Below are 19546 nucleotides of genomic sequence, written 5' to 3' on the forward strand. Positions count from 1 at the left end.
TATATAGGCTATAAGGGTAAAAGGCGCTAAGCTATTTACCCTTATTAACTTATATAACGAAAAAGAAGTTAAAGGGTCCTTAGCTAGCTAAGGCTAGTAAGGGCCCCTTATAATAGAAAGGCTACTATTAATAGCCTAGCTCTTATAGTAGCCCTTCCTACTAGTAAGGGACTTTAACCTATACTACCCTTATTAAAACCCTTTTATAGAACCCTTTAAGGCCTATAAGGTAGAAGCCCTTATTAGCTAGCTCGACCGCTATAAAGCTTCCTTACTAATAGATCTTAAGGTAGCTATAAAAGGCACCTATTAAAGGAAAGGCTTAAAAGGGGCCTCGGTTATAGACCTTACTTTTTATAGCCCCTTTAAATAGCTAACCTAAGCTAACTTCCGCTTCCTAGAAGCTATAGGCTTAGATTATAAGCCTATAGCCTTTAAAGCTAGCTTAAGGGGCTATAATAGGCTACTACTAGCTAGGCCTACTACTTATAATTATAGGAAAGTAAACTAAAGGGTATTCTTAGAATACCTAGCTAAGAAGGAATAGGACCTCCTTATAGCTATAGAGAGGGCTATAAAAAAAGATAACTTAGAAGGGATAGCTTCCCTTTTAATAAGAACCCTTATAAAGGCCTCGAACGTAGTAATACCGAAAAAGAGGCCTTATAAGGGATCTAAGCCCTAGTAAACTAACGAGCTAATATACTTTCGGAAAGCCCTAAGCCTAGCCTAATAGGCTTATAGGCTAGCCTAGGATAAAGAGAGCTAGAAGAGCTTTATAAAGGCCCGAAATAGCTTTAAGTATACTATTAAGGCTACTAAAAAGTAATACTAAGAGAGCTTTTTAATAAAAGTAATAGGAAAGGATATCTTTATAGCCTTTTCCTATACTAAGGCTAGAGCTAACCCTACCCTTCTTAGTATCTTATATATAAAAGAAGGGATAAAGGTAAAAGCTAATACCTTTATAGAAAAATATAAGGCCTTCCTAATAACCTTTTTCCTAACCCTAGACCTTAGCCCTAGCCCTCCTTTTAGCCCCCCTTAGAGCCTAGAAAAAAAAGAGCCCTTAGGCTATATAAGTAGTAAGGGCATAGTTAAGTAGGACTAGCTAGAGCTAAAAGACCCTAAGATTAAGAGGGCTATTTTTAGCTCTTTTAATAAGAAAGCCCTAAGCCCGGACTCCCTTAGCTTCCTCCCTATTTAATATACGTATAAAGCTATCCCTATAGTCTTTAATAGGGCCTATAAAGCTTTATTTAACTAAGGATACTACCTTAAGGTATAAAAGGAAGCTATAGGAATTATACTTCCTAAGTAAAATAAGTAAGACTATACTATCCCTAAGGCCTATAAGGTTATAAGTCTACTTAACTACTGAGGAAAAGTCCTCGAAAAGCTATATACTACCTAGCTAAGCTATTTAGCTAATACGGCCGGGCTTTTAAACCCTACGTAGCTAGGGGGACGAAAGTAGCGGTTAGCTATAAATATAGCCCTCCTCCTTTTATACTATATCCAAAAGAAGCGGGAGTCTAATAAGAAGGCTATTACTAGTACCCTCTTATTAAATATAAAGGGCGCCTTTAATTTCGTATTAAAGGAATAGCTTATAAGGGTCCTAAGGGAATTAAACCTCCCTAAGGCCCTTATAAGCTAGGTAGACTACTTCCTTACTAAAAGGAAGATCTAGCTAGCCTTCGAGGGGCAAGTCTAGCCCCTTATAGACCTAGTAATAAGGGTGCCCTAAAGGTCCCTTATTAGCCTTATTTTATTCCTCTTATATATAAGGGGGATACTAGCGGCTAAGGGATACTAGCTATCTTATATAGATAACTTTAGTATCTCTATAACGTTAACCTTAGCTAAGAAGAACGTTTAGTAGCTATAAGTAATAGCTACTAACCTATTCGAATAAGCTAAAGACTAAGGGGTCTACTTCGACCCCTTAAAGATAGAACTTATTTACTTTAATAGGCAACGACAGCCTATTTTAAAGGGTATAATAGTAGGAGGCTTATTTTTTAAGGCAAAGCCCTTAATATAGTAGCTAGGGGTCTTCTTTAATTCTAGGCTCTTATTTAAATAATATATTAAGAAGAAGGTAGTATCTATATAAGCTACCTTTAAAGGACTATCCCGCTTAACCTCTATATAAAAAGGCTTATTATTTAGAGCCTTTAAATAGCTTTACTAGGCCTATATAACCTCTATAGTAGACTATAGGGCCTAACTTTAATATAGGGGGCCTAAGACCCCTAAGAACCTTATAAAGCCTTTTTAAAAGCTATAAAACTAAGCTCTTTTAAAGGTCTTAAGGGCCTTTAAAGGATCCCTTATTAGGGCCTTAGAAGCTAAAGCGGCCCTACTATTACTAGAGGTATAATTTAAGAGGATATACCTCTCCTACGCCCTTTAAACCCTATACCTCTTACCTAGTTACCCTATAAGGCAGGCTTACGACCTAGCTATATAAGATAATCTCGCTAACTTAGGCTCTAACCTAGGGGCCTTAAGCTATATTAGGCTATATATATAGCTCTTCTACCTCCTTAAAGGTCTAGTAGCGCTTATAGGACCTAATTATAACTTAGAAAGAAGGAAAGCTAGCTAAGAGCCCTTATAGGCCTTAGAGCCTAAGGCCTCTATTATAATAATAAAGGCCTTTAAGCCCTTAGCTAAGAAGTAATACTAACGCCTCTTAGCTAGCCTAGCTAGCCTAGAAGACTTTAGGTTATAGCCCTTAGCCTTTTATACCGACGGCTCTAAGGGGTGCCTTAAGGGGTACCTTATAGAGACTAATACTTACTCTTTCTACGAAATAAGCCTAGAAAATAAGCCTATTAAGGCGTACTATAAGAACCTAAGGCCCTTAATCGAAGTAGCTAATATAGAGCTATTCGCGATACTAAGGGTCTTAAAGGACCTAGCTAAGAGGCCTCGGCCCTTAAAGCTTAGCCCTCTTAGCCCCCTTATAAATACCTATACCTTTATAGATAGCTAAGCTACTATAAAAAAGGTTATAGGTTTTTAGGACCTAGCTATATATATTAAAAGGCTCCTATTTAGCTTAGAAGCCTCTTATAATATATAGCTATACTAGTGCCCTAGTTACCTAGGGATCTTTAGTAACGAGCTAGCTAACTAGCTAGCTAAAAAAGGCTTAGGGGCCCTTACTTAAAGGACCCCCTTAGTCTTTATTAGCTACTTATAAAGAAAGGTCTAGTAAGCTACTACGGACTATTAAAAGGGACTCTAGGCTACTAAGGCGGCTAAAGGCCTTAGTACTAAGGGCTTAGGTAAGTACTATACGTCTATTTAAAAGACCCCCCGCTTAGCCCTTAGCCTAGAAAAGGACCTTATAAGGAGGCCTAGGCCGACCTTCTCGGCCTTTTACTAGCTCTTCTTTAAGGCTAGCTTCTTATTTTCCTTCTTAAAAAGGACTAATAAAGTAGACCGAGATAATTACCGCTATAGTAAAGGAAGGTATACGGCTAGGCACCTTATCCTAAGGTACTTAAACTATAAGAGGGAAAGAGAGGTCCTTTACTAAACCTCTAAGAGATAAAAGGGGGCCCTTAGCCTACCTATTCTTTATAGCTCTAAGGAAAGAAGGGAAGCCCTTCTAACCTTCTTAGCTTAAATAGAGATAGGGATAGCTAAGTAGCTCGAAAAGGAGTAACCTAGGGGCCCTAGGGCCCTTAGGGGGGAAAATCACCGCGTAGGAGGAACTAAACTAACCTTTCCTTTATTATTGCCTTTATAGCTACCCTTTCCTTAATTAGTTATAAGCCCCTAAGCTCTATAGCTAGCTAGGACTACTAATAAGGGCCTAGGCCCTTATAAGCCTTACTATAGCCCTAGAGGCTATATATAAGTAATAATATAAAAAAAATTACTCCCTTTCTATAATTACTACCCTTATAAGAATTAAATATCTTTGCCCTACCTATCTAACCCCTTACTTTTAATTTTACCTTTATATATTTTTCTATACTTCTTATATCTCTTTTATAAAAGTTATAAGCCGAGGAGGAATAGAGTTCTTATACCTTCTAGCTACTATAAAAAGCCCCTTTTACCCTTCTTAATAAAAAAGCTGATTTTTAACTAACTTTTCTACCTTTTCCCGCTAAAATATTAAAAAAACATCTACTACCTTTATAGTCTATAAGACGATTCTTATAGAGCCTTAAGATTAAGATAAGTAGGTAAAAGAGCTATAAGCTTATATAGATAGAACTATCTATATTTTAGTTTTCTTTAATAAGTAGGACCCTCTTAAGCCCCTTCTTTATCTTAAGGTAACGGATTTTATAAAAGGAGCTTCCCTTTTTTTAAGCTAACCTTTATATAATAAAGAGCTTTTTTTACTACCTTAAGTAACTATAAGAGTTATTATAAGGAATACCTTTATAAGATAAAGCTATTAACTACTACTTATATAGTAATAATAGAATCCGTTAGTAATATAAAGCTAATCTCTTTTTAAGAAGAAAAGACTCTTAAGTAATAGCTTTTAAAGCTTAAGACCTTAATAGCCTCCTTAAGGGGCTATATAACTAACTATATTAAGAAGACCTATATAGTATACCTAGGAGCCTTTTTTACTAAGAACCTACTAGCTTCTTTATAGCTAGCTAAGTAAGAAGAAATCCTTAAGAAAGCTAACTAATACTTTTTAATAAAAGCTCTTTCTAGCTAGTAGCTATAGGATATATCTACTAATAAAGCTTATTAGTAATAGTTACTTAATAATCTTTTAAGAAGCTAGCTAAGAACTAAATAAAAAGGCTACTAAAGTATAATAATAACTAGTCTTATTCTTTTATAGCTAGTACTTAACTTAGATAGCTTAACCTACTACCCTTATAGCTACTATAGCTACTCTAGCTATAGCTTCTACTACTACTACTACTACTCTAGCTTTAGCTCCGCCTCTTACTCTAGGCCCGGCCCCGGTTTAGTTAGTTAGACCGGCCTAACTAGTTATTTAATAAACCTTTTAGTTTATTAGTTAAAAAATTAAGGAACTAATTAAAAAGAAGGGGTAATCTTTATAGTCTATATAGAGCTTTCCTAAGCCGTAAAACCTTTCCTAGCTATTAAAAACTAAGAGGAAGTCGTATATAGATAACTTCTTCTTCCTTAAGAGGGCAGTTAATAAAGGCGTTAACTATATCTATCTAATCGAGCTCGAGGTCGAATTCTGCTACTATAGCTATAAGGGTCCGAAAAGATATCCCTACTAGGGTGGTTGCCCTAGTAGGTAGATCCCTCCTTTCCTATTAATTCCTATAGATAACTAGCCGGGCTTTATACTTCTAAAGAAAGCCGTGTTTATTATCTTATAGATAAAGACCTACTTATAGCTAAGGACCTATTTTCCTCTTACTTTTTCCTTAAGGACCTCTTCGAAAGACCCTATCTCTTTATATAAGGCTAGGTAGTCTTTCTAGGCCTAGAAAAACTAGTCTTTAAAAGGGTATTTTTCTAGCTACTTCTAGTTTATTAGTAGGTCTAGGAGGTCTCTTTTATATACCTTCCTTACTAATAGCTATAGCTTAAAGAGCCGGCCTACTATAAACGCTCTATAGGAACCGTCTTTTATTAGCGTTAGGTAGAAGTCGGAAATACGATCGAAATAAAAGAGAGGTTAGTCTTCTTTAGTATCTATATTAGGCCCTATACCTTCCTTTGCTTCTTAAAGTAAGGATAAAAAGGCAGCTAGGTAATCCTTTAAGAGAGGTACCTTTCCTACCCCCTTAGGGGTCGAGATAGGAAGACTAACTAAAAAAGCTACTTTTAGATCTTCTTTTTATTCTATAAGAGGAGGCGTAGGTAGGTAGGCGTATTTTAGCTCTACCGCTTTCTTATAGTCTCCTTCTTTATCTAGATTATCTAATCTAGTAGCTTCCTCTTTTTCTTCTTCCTCGAAGTCGGCGTTATCTTCGACTACTTCGACGTTAGTTTCTTCTTCCGTTTCCTTATCTAAGACCTCTTCTTAAGACTATTAGGAAGGGGGGATTTAAATCTTTTAAATTAGCTAACGTTAAGAGAGTAAGAGGGGCTATTAATCCCTCTTTCCGTTAAAGAAGCTAGATTTATTAAAAATTTTATCCTTAGTCGAAATAACCTTTTATAGAAAAGGAATCTAGATCTAAAAGATATTTATAGAATTATAGCTAACGAGGTAACTAATAAAGGCTCTAGGATTAAGCTTTCTTTTCTTCTTCCTTTTTAGCTATATATTAGTAGTTATTACGTATACCTTATATTTATAGGTATAAAGGTAGGCTAGCGAGGCCCTCTTCTTTATAAAGAGCTTAAGGGGGGATTTCTAGTCTATTCCTTAAGTCTTAAAAAGGGTCTTTAGGTCCCTATAGTCCTTTAGTCCCCTAGGTCCCTTAGGGTCCGGTTCTAAAGGTAATAGGCGGTCTTAACGACCTCCCTTTAAAGGTCGTATAGAAGCCTTATAGTAAGTCTTATTATATAGGCCCTTTCTATTATAGCACCCCTTAATCTTTCTACCCCTCCGTTTTAGGCCTAGGTATTTAGTACTAATAGGAGGGGTAAAATGCCCCTTTTTTAAAGCTAATTTAAGATATCCTTCGTAAATAGCTCTCTATTAAACTATATCTTCTTTACCTTATAGCTAAAGTAGGATTTTATCTAGTTAACGAAGTCCTAGAGGGCAAACTAGTTATACTTACTTAAGTAGGTCTATAAGAAATAAGGGAAAACTATCCTTAAAAAAGCGTTTATAAAGAATATTACCCTAACGAAGCTTTCCTAATCCCTAGAGACGTTAGTCTAATCGACCTAAATTTCCTTATATAGCTAGTCCGGCCGTAAAGGCGTTTATCTAGAAATTCGTCTCTTAGTCTTTCCTTAGCCGTAGTATTCGCATTTAACGGTCTTTAGGCCCCTTATTCGTACGCCTTATTATTAACCTAGCTTATATAAAGCTAGGGGGCCCGGGTAACTAAGTCGTACGTACTAAAGAATGCTGTCTCCTTAGGCTGCTGGAAGATAGTCTTTAGATCCTACCCTCCTAGTAGGGAAAGCTAATTTCTTAAGAGATTCCTTCCTAAGGATAGGTTAGCATTCGAGAATATATTAACCGAATTTCTCCTCGATAAGACTAATAGTCTAATTCTTTTAGACTAGCCTTATAGGCTTAGACGTTATATCCTAGAAGATTCCTTCCTCTTAAAGAAGGTAAAAGGAAATTAAGCTCGTTAAAAGTCAAGGGCAAAAAGCTACCCTTTTTCGTCGAAGAATTTATATAGACCTATTAGGTAATTTCATCGTAAAATTCACCCTTCTATATCCCTCTATCTATATAGTTAATTCCCTAATAATAAGATATTCCTTTTATACCTTTTTAAAGGACTAGAATCGTAAGAGTATATTATAGATATCGAGGGAAGTACTAGAGTTAAGGATAGCTGATTTTTATAGGGGATAATTAAAGGGTTCTAATAGTTAGTTTTAGCCTTATTAATCCGTAGGGAAGATAAAGGCCGGATTTACTATACTAACGATTTTCCCTTAAATTTATAGTAGCAGCGTTAGTTACTATTTCTTAGTAACCTAAATCTTATCTATCTTCTTTTATAACGAGGGGTCCTCCTTAAGAGACTATTATACTATTTCTCATAGCCTCTTTAAAGGGTTAATTCCTTTAGGTCGGTTTTCCTCGAAGACCTACTAGTAGTCTTCTAGCTAATAGGGCTTTTTATATGCTTAGTAGGTAGGTCGATTCCTCTTTATACGTTTCTTTAAGGAATTCTTATCCCGTTCTAGAAGGTCTGCTTAAAAACCCTCCCTTTTTACCCCTTATTGCTAATTTAAACGAAGAGGTTCGATTTCGACTAGTTCCTTAATTTTTCGTTTAACGGACTAAAAGGTCTATTAAGGGACTAGTCGGGCCGGTCTAACTAACGGGACCGGGGCCGGGCCCGGAGCAAGATATATAGCTAGGGCCGGGGCTATAGCTATAGTTAACGACGGCGTTAAGGCTCTCGAGGGAGGAGGAGCTAAAAAGGTAATAGCTATAGTAGTAGCAGCGGGATCCGTAGTAATAAGGGCTATAGGTCGAACAGTCTAGGTCGAGTGCTAGCCTCGAAGGAATAAGACTACTTACTATTATACTTTAGTAGCCTCTTTATTTAGTTCCTAGCTAGCTTCTCGAAAGATAGTCGAGTAACTATTACTAATTGTAAGGAACGGTGTTCCTATTATAAATAAAGCAGCTATAATATACTCTCCCGATTATATAAGCCAATAAGTAGTATATTAATTATAGACAAAATCACATCTTATAGAGCAAGAATCGCTCGTCATTTTGCATGTTATTATGCATTAAACGGGTTGCCGGTTATCGTATAATCGGGAATCGAAGGAATAGAGCTAGCTTAGAATGCTAGCTAAGACCTCTCAAGAACACCGGCACGACCAACCTCCTTTAAACACGAATATCAGTGGAACCAAGACACTTCCAGATTCACTCGAGGTATCACGGAATTCCTCAGTCTCAGGGCTATACGGCAGCCTAAATCTGGTCCCGAAAGGTTCTTCCGTTCAGCTACAATTGCCTATATAAGACAGCATGTCCGCTAGTAGATAGATAGAGAATCATTAACTTAAACACCTCTTCCACACACCAATATACTACCAATAAATTCCGTTGAAAATCCTACCTTATACTCCTTCTTCCCCTCTATCACGTAGTCTTACGTGATTCCTTGATTTCCCAAAATTCCGCTTTTGCTTATATACCTTAAGACTAATAGGCTTTATTAGTAGAGATATATCCTATAGCTACTAGCTAGAAAGAGCTTCTATAAGGAAGTATTAGTTAGCCTCCTCGAGGATCTCTTCTTACTTAGCTAGCTACGAAGAAGCTAGTAGGTTCCTAGTAGAAAAGGCTCTTAGGTAGGCCGTATAGGTCTTCCTAATACGGTTAGTTATATAACCTCTTAAGGGAGCTATTAAGGTCTCGAGCTTTAAAAGCTACTACCTAGGAGTCTCTTCCTGTTAAAGAGAGATTAGCTTTATAGCACTAATAGATTCTATTATCGCTATATAAGCAGCCGTTAGTAGCTTCGTTTTATAGAGGTATTCCTTTCGGTAACTCTTATAGTCGCTTAAGGTAGTAGAAAAAGCTCTCTATTATATAAAGGTTAGCTTAGAGAAGAGGGAAGCTCCCTCTATAAAGTCCGTTGCCCTAGGATAAAGAGGGGGCTCGAGAGGGTCCTACTTATTAAAGAAGACTAAATTATAGATAGTTCTATCTATATAAGCCTATAGCTCCTTTACCTACTTATCTTAATCTTAGGGCTCTATAAGAATCGTTCTATAGACCGTAGGGATAGTAGAGGAGTCGATTTTCGTTATCGTTATAAAAGAAGAGGGGGGGGTAGAAAAGTTAGTTAAAAATCGGCTTTTTTAGTAAGAGGGGTAAAAGAGAGCTACGAGTAATATAAGAAGTATGCCTTTTATAGTAGCCGGAAGGTATAGGAATACTACTCCTCCTAGGCTTATAACTCTCGTAAAGAGAAATATAAGAAGTATATATAAAATACGTAAAGGTAAAATTAAAAGTAAGGGGTCGGATAGGTAAGGCAAAGAGATTTAATTCTTATAGGAGCAGTAATAAAGGTAGGGGAGTAATTATTATATTACCTTAATTATCCTTCTTTCCTTTATCTAACGCCCTTATTTATACCCGTTTAGTATCTTAATTAATAAAGAAGATCCTACTTAAAGAAGCTACTAATTTCCTTTTAACTACTAAGTTATTTACTAGTTTTTCCCTTCCTTTCTAGCCGTTTCTAGTATATCCGTTTTATCCCTCGCTACTTTATACTTTCCCTTATACCCCTACCCTCCTTTCTATACCTCTTTTTAGCTCCTTCTTTTATACTAGGTGTTTTTTAGCTTCCTTAGTCCCTTATACTAAGGGATATCTCTAAGAACTATAAAATTAAGCTATACTTCGCGATAAGTAATATCTCTAGAAATAGTAATATTTTTCTTAGAAAAATCCTAGATTTTATCTATATTTTCTAAATAGCCTACTATTATTCTCTTAAAAGCTCTATTATCTAGCTTATCTTTAAGGTCTTTATTCTTATAATATATAAGGTTTCTAAGGGTCTTAATTTTATTTAAGGTCTTAAAGGGTAGTATTATATTATCCTTCTTTTCTATAGGACTTTTAAATCCTATTATAAAATACGGTAATCTATTATATAAATAGGTACCTATTAAAATAGCTTCTCCTTATAAGTATTTAAGAAGCTTAGTAATAAATAAAAGAGCTCGTACTTTTTTTAATATAGTATAATTTATTCGTTCTATTCTACTATTAGATTCTAGCGTCCGAGGAGGACTAGAATTAAAGGTAATTCCTTCTTTTTCGTAATAAAGCTTTATTTTATATATAAATTCTTTAGCATTATTAGAAAATGCTTCTCTAATCCTAGTATTTTTAGGGTTATTTTCTACCTTATTTTTAAATCCTAAGAACCTATCTAAAGCTTCCCCCTTTTTTTAAAGAAGGTATATTTTTAGATATTAGGTTCCTATATCTAGGAAAGAAATATAATATTAATATTTATTATAAGTAGGCACTTTAATTAGCCCTTAAATATATAATACTATTTTTTCTAAATAGGTATAAGACTTATATAAAGGTTATTTATTAACCTTATTCGTTGCTTTAGCTCTAATATATATTTCGTATTATCTTATTTTATTTTCCTCTTTTAAAGGTATTTTTATATCCTTATTATATCTTTTTAATATTTCTAAAATAGCCCTACTATTTATATACCTTAAGTATAAGTACTAAGTATAAAAATCTATATCCTTTGCTTTTAAAGACGTAATAAGGATTAATTAGCTTTCTAATAAAGGTTCTATAGGAATATAATATAATTTATTTCTAAGAAATCCTTTAGTAAGGACCTTAGCCTTATTATTTAATAAAAGGACTTTATTTCCTTCTATTAAGGCATAGGTATTATTAAAATAAGATTAAGATAGTATATTTACCCTTAATTTAGGTATATAAAAGTAGTCTTAAAGGATATACCTTTTACTATTATATAGGAACTTAAATACTAAGTCCCCCTTTCCTTTTATTAATATAAAGGAAGCTTTTCCTTAGTAAACTTTAGACTTAATTTCTTTATAGTTAATAAGGAAATTCTTATTTAATACTATATACCTAGTAGCTCTAGTATTATAAATAAAATTAAAGATCCTTTTATTCTTATAACTAGAAAATCCTCCTTCTTTTACCTTTAAAACTAATTCCTTTATTCTAAGAATCGAGGCTTTTAAAGGTCCTTTAAATCCTTAGACGTTTATATAGGGGTCGGAGCCTTAGAAAGGTCTATAAGGTCGATATCTAGGTCTATATTTACTTATAAAGCTATATTTAAGACCTTATTACTATCGTCTAAATCGAACTCTAGCTTCGTAATTTAAGCCTTCCTTCTTTTATTAATAGTAGAAATACTACTAGAAGGGGATTTCTTCCTAGAAGAATAAGAAGAAAAAGATTTTCTCTTCTTAGAAATTTAAGTTCTATCGTCCTTATTTCCTTTATTTAAAACCTAATAAGTAGGAGCCTTATTTAGATATAATTTATAGCAATTTACTATAAAATGCCCTGGTCTTTTATATTCCTTATAATAAGGAGTATCTATAGAATTTCTATAGGATTTCTAAGGCTTCCCTTATATTAAGAAGGCTTTCTCCGAAGATTTATCTATATCCTTTATTCTTCTAGCTTTATCTAAAAGACTAGCTATTAAGGATTTAAGGGTAAACGCTATAGAATTATACCTAAGGCTCTATATAATATTTATAATATAGCTTCTAAATTCCTTATTAAGGTAATTAAGAATCTATACTATAAGGATAACTTTTAGAATTTCTATATTATAGGATTTTAAATCCTTATAGATTTCCTTTACCTTATAAAGGTATTTCTCTAAATTAAAGCTTAAGGGACTAAGATTAAAGAGCTGCTTTATAAGTAAATAATTCGATAAAAAATTCAACGGATTATATAGCTTTATAAGCTTATCCTAAGTAGCTTTAGTATTTATTAAATGCTTAATTTATATTAAGGAGCTATTGTTAACTTAAAGAAAAATATAAGATAAGGCTTCTATAGTCTTTATATAATTTTCTTACCTTAAGGTAGCGATAAGCTTTTCCTTAGTAAGGGTAACTCTTATCCTTATAGTTTAAAGAGTATAATTTAAATTTCCCTTAAGTCTAAAGAGTTTATATTCTTTCTATCTACCTATTTTATATAAATTTAGTATTATTTTATTCGTAGGGATTAAGAAGTCTAGATAGGAGTTTAAGGGTATAGTAAGGTAGAAGAAGTTATTAGGGGGATTTTCGAAAGGAACTTTAATCGGGTATTTCGATAAGGAATTTTAAAGGTATAAGTTAATTTCCTAGCTTAAAAGGAGTAAGCTAGGCTTATAACCTCTTAAGGTATATGAGTAAAAGTAGAAATTTAGGAAATTAAGGAATTACGTAAGACTATATAGTAGAAGGGAAGAAGGAGTATAAAGTAGGATTCTTAACGGAATTTATTAGTAGTATATTAGTATATAAAAGAGGTATTAAAGTTAATAATTCTATCTCTATTTACTAGCGGACATACTATCTTATATAGATAATTATAGCTAAACGGAAGAACCTTTTAGGACTAGATTTAAGCTACTATATAACCCTAAGACTAAGGAATTCCGTAATACCTTAAGTAAATCTAAAAGTATCTTAGTTCTACTAATATTTATGTTTAAAGGAGGTTAGTCGTGCTAGTATTCTTAAGAGGTCTTAGCTAGTATTCTAAGCTCGCTCTATTCCTTTAATGCCTAATTATATAATAACTAGCAACCCGATTAATATATAATAATATATAAAATAATAAGCGATTCTTACTCTATAGGATAGGATTTTATCTATAATTAATATACTACTTATTAGCTTATATAATTAGGAGAGTATATTATAGCTACTTTATTTATAGTAGGAATACCGTTCCTTATAATAAGCTATAACCCTAGGCCTTCTAGCGAGCTTAGGAAAGTTAGTAGAAGGGATAAAGGTTATAACGTTATAGGCCGGATACTATATAGGGATATAGCTATTATCGATCTTATAGAGGTAAGGCTCTTATAATAAGATAAGGTCCGCTTTTATTTTTAGGGCCTACTCTAAGATCGATAGGTTAGCTATTTCCTACTTATTAGTATTATACTATATAATACTAATAGGGTTATAGTTAGGCCTAGGGGGCCTAAGGGGCTCTAAGGGCCTTATAGGTATAAGGGGGCTAAGGCTATTAAGTATTAGTTACTCCTTTATAGACTCCGTATTATACTTTATTAGTTATAAAGTGCTCTCCTTTATAGTTATAGTATTAGACCTTAAAGTAAGAGTAGCCTTAGCTAGCCTTATAGCTAGGGTAGTTATAGTCCTTAGTTAAGTGCTTTTCTAGGTAAAAGGTATACTTAATAGGCTGCTAGTAAGTCTAAGGGTTATAGCTAAAGGAAAGGCACCTATAGTACTATATATATATAGTATATTCCTTATAGGCCTTAACTTAAATCTATTAACCTATTATATAGAGGCCTTTTTTCTAGTATTTAGCCCCTATAGCCTTTAAAGGGACTATAAAAACGACCTATCCTACCTTCTACGTTAAGCCTAGGGTGCCTAGCTACCTAGGCTGCCTTAGGATATCGATCCCGCTAAAGGTTTTAGCTTCTATAGCGAAGATACCGAAGATAGGGGTCTCTAGGAAGTTAGGGACGCTTTAAGCTACTAGCTTAGTCTAGCTAGTAAGAAGGTCGGCCGATTTAATAGGTAGCTCCTTAAGGTATAGGGACTACTTCTCCTACTACTTTAAAAGCTTCTTTATTATATATAAGGCCTTTATCGTTATAACTATATTATATTTATTTAAGGTTAATAAAGCTAATATAGCTAGTTCCCTTATAGCTTTATTAAGCTTATTATAAAGCGTAATAAGGTTAATAGTTAGCGTTAGCGATTCTTTCTTTAGCTTTAAGATAAGTTAAAAGTCCTCTTTTACGTTCCTCTTAGCTAAGGCCTTAGCTAGGTCTTAGCTAGGGCTTTCGCTAGAGCCTTAGCCGGGGCCTTAGCTAGGGCCTTAAGCGCTTTCTTTATAGTAACCTTAGCCTACGAGCTCGCTTTAAGGTTTCCTTAGGTAGCCCTAGGCTACTAAGCGGCCTTAGGCTAGTATAAGGGCTATTATAGGGGCTGTTAGTAGTCTAGGGTCCTTATAGCTGCCTTCTTAAGCCCTTTTATAAGGGTCTTATAAAAGGGTTCGATTTTTTAAGCTTCCTTAAGGGCTTAAAGGGCCTACTAAAGGAAGCCCTAGGCCTAGTTCCTAGGGAAGGGGTACTACGGCTAGGGCTAGGTCTACTATAAGTATTAGAACGTAGGTCGGATAGGTATAGGGCTAATAAGGCTATTAAGTATAGCTCTCTTTTACCTCTTTACTTACTTTAAGGGCTAGTTAAGCTAAAAGTAGCTAGCTTAAGGTAGGGCTAGGCTAGGCTTAAAGAGGCCAGTCTTTAGTATAGGCTAGGTATTATCTTTTATCTTAATATCCTCTAGGTCCTAGTCTTAGGTCCTAGACCTTTCTTCTAGGGTCCTTAGAAGGCGTTAGCCTTTTAAAGCTTCTTTTAAGCGGGCCCTAGCCTCTAAGGTACTTATTTCGACCCTTAAGTTAAGGGGGTTAAAGTTAAAGGGACCCTCCTTATATCTAAGCTAGGGTCCTAAGTTAGGTCTAGGCTTAAGCTTATTAGCGGGGGGGGGGGTATATACCCTTAGTTAGCGAGGGTAATAAAGAGTTTTCTACCTATATAGGGGAGAACCTCGCTTAATTCGTAATCTTTAATAGTATATTACGCACCTACTAATAGCTATCCGAGGCTATACTTAAGGGGGCGTAATACGCTATTCTTAATAGTTCTAAGCGTATACTTTTTTTATGTTTTAAGCTTAGTTTCGAAAAGTTAGCTAAGAAGATATAGTAAAATCTTCCTTTATTTAAGTAATTCGTTCTTTATAGATAATTCCTTAAATAAAAAGACCTTATAAGGGTATATTATATTCCTTTTTAAAGGAACTATTACTTAAAGAGCTTTAACTATTAGCTTTTATTAATACTATTAAAACCTAATAAATAGATATAAGTCCCTTTTAAACCTCTTAGTATAACTAATACTAATAGATATTAATATATTATAGCTAGGTTAATAGCTAACTATTTTCTATAAGAATTTATATAGCCTATATATTATTATATTCTATAGCTAATATAGTTAGAATTTATAGTTATAGAGATATTAATAGCTAGCTAAGGAAAATCGCTTTTTTTAACGCTTTTAAAAGAGCTAGTAGCTCTACCTTTATATTAAAAGTTATAATAGTAGCTTATTTTAAAGCTCTCTAAGTAATAGTTCCTTTAAAAAAGGATATAATATACCCCTATAAGCTTTTTCTATCTAAGGAATTATCTATAAAGGATAAATCGCTTAAATAAAAGAAGATTTTAATAGCTTATTTCCTTCCCTACCCTCCTAAGTATAGACTATATAATCTTATTAAATAAAGATAAAGGATTACTTAGTCTACTACTTTTTAATACTTAAGGCTAGGATTTTAATTATACCTAGCTAGCTAAGAGACCGTAAAAGAAATATCCGGTCTAGTAAAAATAGCTAAAAAAAGTAAGGAGCCTACCTTCTATTAATATTAGTATTTCTCTTACTCCCTAGCTTGAAAGGACGGATTAAGTAAAAGCTCTTTATTTAATATTAATATAAAGGGAAGCTTCTTATTAAGGGAATTAAGGAGGAATTTATAAGCGACCTTATTAATATAGGCGTCTTAGGTAAGCTAGATAGTCCGTTAGGACCTATTTTAAAGGATTTATATTCTTAGGAACTACTTTAACTCCCTTAGCTTAATTATCTTATAGCTTTATTATAGGCCTTATATAGCCTCCCTAGTAATAGCTTCTTCCTCTTTTAGGTAGGCCTAGATAATATCGTTAATATAGAAAAAGACTATAACTTTTTCCTTTTATATTATATACGGTTCCTAAGGGACTTTCTTAAAGCCTAAGGCTTTAAAGGAACCTATTAAATACTATTACTAAAGAAAGGGTAATCTTTATAGTCTATATAAAGCTTTCCTAAGCTATAGAACCTTTCTTAGTTATTAGAAACTAAGAGGAAGTTATATATAAATAACTTTTTCTTCCTTAAGTAAGTAGTTAATAAAGGCGTTAACTATATCTATTTAATTAAGTTCGAGGTCGAATCCTACTATTATAGCTATAAAGGTCTAAAAGGATATCCCTACTAAGGTAGTTACCTTAGTAGGTAAATCCCTTTTTTCCTACTAGTTCCTATAAATAACTAGCTAGGCTTTATACTTTAAAAGGAAGCTATATTTCTTATATAGAGAGATATAAGAAGTATATAAAAATATATAAAGGTGAAATTAGAAGTAAGGGGTCGGATAGGCAAGGCAGAGAGATTTAATTCTTATAGGAGCAGCAATTACGGTAGGGGAGTAATTATTATATTACCTTAATTATCCTTCTTTCCTCTATCTAACGCTCCTCTTTATACCTATCTAGCATCTTAATTAATAAAGAAGATCCTACTTAAAGAAGCTATTAATGTCCTTTCGACTACCGAGCTTTTTACCGGTTTTTTCCCCTCCTTTCTAGCCGTTACCGGCATATCCGTCTTATCTCTCGCTACCTCTATAGGAAGCTATCGCTACTTCTGCTTCCCCTCTTACCCCTACCCTCCTCTCTATACCTCCTTTTAGCTCCTTCCTTAAAACCTATTTTTTTAGCTTCCTAGGTCCCTTATACTAAGGGATATCTCCGAGAACTACGAAATCAGGCCACGCTTTACGACACACCCCCTTAGCTATAGCCTGCCCTTATAGAAAGGGTAAAGCTAAATACCTAGGCCGGTGAGCGTATAGAGGAGGTCTTAGTCTATACTTATCCCTTACTCGAGAAATCCGGGTTTTAGCCCTAGGCTCTTTTAGACTTACTTTAGGAAAAGGGGACTTAAGGAGGAAATTAAGTCCTATAAGAAAGGGGGGCTTCTCTAAGGGCAAGTCCCTAAAAAGGGGGCCTTTAAGAAGAATAAGTCCTAATTAAGCTAGGGGCCCTCCTCTAGGATAAGTCCTAATTCCTCTCTTTAACTATAGATGTCTCCTTCCTCCTACGTACTATTAGCTCCTCTCGTAGACTCTTAAGGCGGGCTTCTAAGGATAGCTTCTCTCGAACGTCTTCTAGCCTAATTTACTATAAAAAGACAGCTAGCTTCTACTTCGGTAGGGGCTTCGTAAGACTATCGGCTTTTATTAATGCTATTAGAACCTAACGGACGGAAATAAGTCCCCTTTAGACCTCTTAGCGTAACTAATGCTAGTAGATATCGATATGCCGTAGCTAGGTTAATAGCTTACTATTTTCCTTCGTAAGAATTCGTATAGTCTACGTATTATCGTATTCTATAGCTAACGGGGACGGAATTTATAGTCGTAACGATATTAGTAGCCGGCTAAGGAAAATCGCTTCTTTTAACGCTTTTAAAAGAGCTAGTAGCTCTGCCTCCGTACTCGAAGTTATAATAGTAGCTTATTTCGAAGCTCTCTAAGCAATAGTTCCTCTAAAAAGGGATATAATATACCCTTATAAGCTCTTTCTATCTAAGGAATTGTCCGTAAAGGACGAATCGCTCGAATAAAGGAAGATTTCGGTAGCTTATTTCCTTCCCTGCCCTCCTAGGCGTAGACTATATAATCTCGTTAAATAGAGATAAAGGATAGCTCTATCTACTACTTCTTAATACCTAGGGCTAGGATTCTAGTTATGCCTAGCTAGCTAGGAGACCGTAAAAGAGATATCCGGTCTAGTAGAAATAGCTAAAAAAAGCAGGGAGCCTACCTTCTATTAATATTATTATTTCTCTTACTCCCTAGCTTAAAAGGACGGATTAGGTAAAAGCTCTTCGTCTAATATAGGCGTAGAGGGAAGCTTCTTATTAAGGGAATTAGGGAGGAATTTATAATCGACCTTATCGATATAGGCGTCTTAGGTAAGCTAGATAGTCCGTTAGGACCTATTTTAAAGGATTCGTATCCCTAGGAACTACTTTAGCTCCCCTAGCCTAGTTATCTTATACCTTTATTATAGGCCTCGTATAGCCTCCCTAGTAGTTACTTCTTCCTCTTTTAGGTAGGCCTAGATAATATCGTCGACGTAGAAAAAGACCGTGATTTTACCCTTCTATATTATATACGGTTCCTAAGGGACTTTCGTAAAGCCTAGGGCTTTAAGGGAACCTATTAAATGCTATTACTAAAGAAGGGGTAATCTTCGTAGTCCGTATAGAGCTTTCCTAAGCCGTAGAACCTTTCCTAGTTATTAGAAACTAAGAGGAAGTCGTATATAGATAACTTCTTCTTCCTTAAGAGGGTAGTTAACGAAGGCGTTAACTATATCTATCTAATCGAGCTCGAGGTCGAATTCTGCTACTATAGCTATAAGGGTCCGAAAAGACATCCCTACTAAGGTGGTTGCCCTAGTAGGTAAATCCCCCTTTTCTTATTAATTCCTATAGATAACTAGCTAGGCTTTGCACTTTTAAAGGAAGCCGTGTTTATTAGTCTTATAGATAAAGACCTACTTATAGCTAAGGACCTGTTTTCCTCTTACCTTTTCCTTAAGGACCTCTTTAAAAGACCCTATTTCTTTATATAAGGCTAAGTAGTCTTTCTAGGCTTAGAAAAGCTAGTCTTTAAAGAGGTGTTTTTCTAGCTACTTTTAGTTTACTAGTAGGTCTAAGAGGTCTCTTTTATATACCTTCCTTACTAATAGCTATAGCTTAAAAAGCTAGCTTACTATAAACGCTTTATAAGAACTATCTTTTATAGTTATTAAATAAAAGTTAGAAAAATAATCGAAATAAGGGAAAGGTTTAGTCTTTTTTTATATTAGTCCTTATACCTTCCTTTACTTCTTAAAGTAGGGATAAAAAAGTAGCTAGGTAATCCTTTAAGAAAGGTACCTTTTCTACCCCCTTAAGGGTCGAGATAGGAAGACTAACCGAAAAAGCTACTTTTAGATCTTCTTTTTATTCTATAAGAGGAAGCATAGGAAGGTAGGCGTATTCTAGCTCTACTACTTTCCTATAGTTTCCTTCTTTATTTAGATTATTTAATCTCGTAGCTTCTTCTTCTTTAAAGTTAGCGTTATCCTTAACTACTTTAACGTTAGTTTCTTCTTCTATTTCCTTATCTAGGGCCTCTTCCTAAGACTATTAAGAAGGGGAGATTTTAATCTTTTAAATTAGCTAACGTTATAAAAGTAAGAGGGGCTATTAATCCCTCTTTCTATTAAAGAAGCTAGATTTATAAAAAATTATATCTTTAGTTAAAA

The sequence above is a fragment of the Hirsutella rhossiliensis genome (assembly GCF_020360975.1).
Source record: "Hirsutella rhossiliensis strain HR02 chromosome Unknown scaffold00007, whole genome shotgun sequence".
Classification (NCBI taxonomy): Eukaryota; Fungi; Ascomycota; class Sordariomycetes; order Hypocreales; family Ophiocordycipitaceae; genus Hirsutella; species Hirsutella rhossiliensis.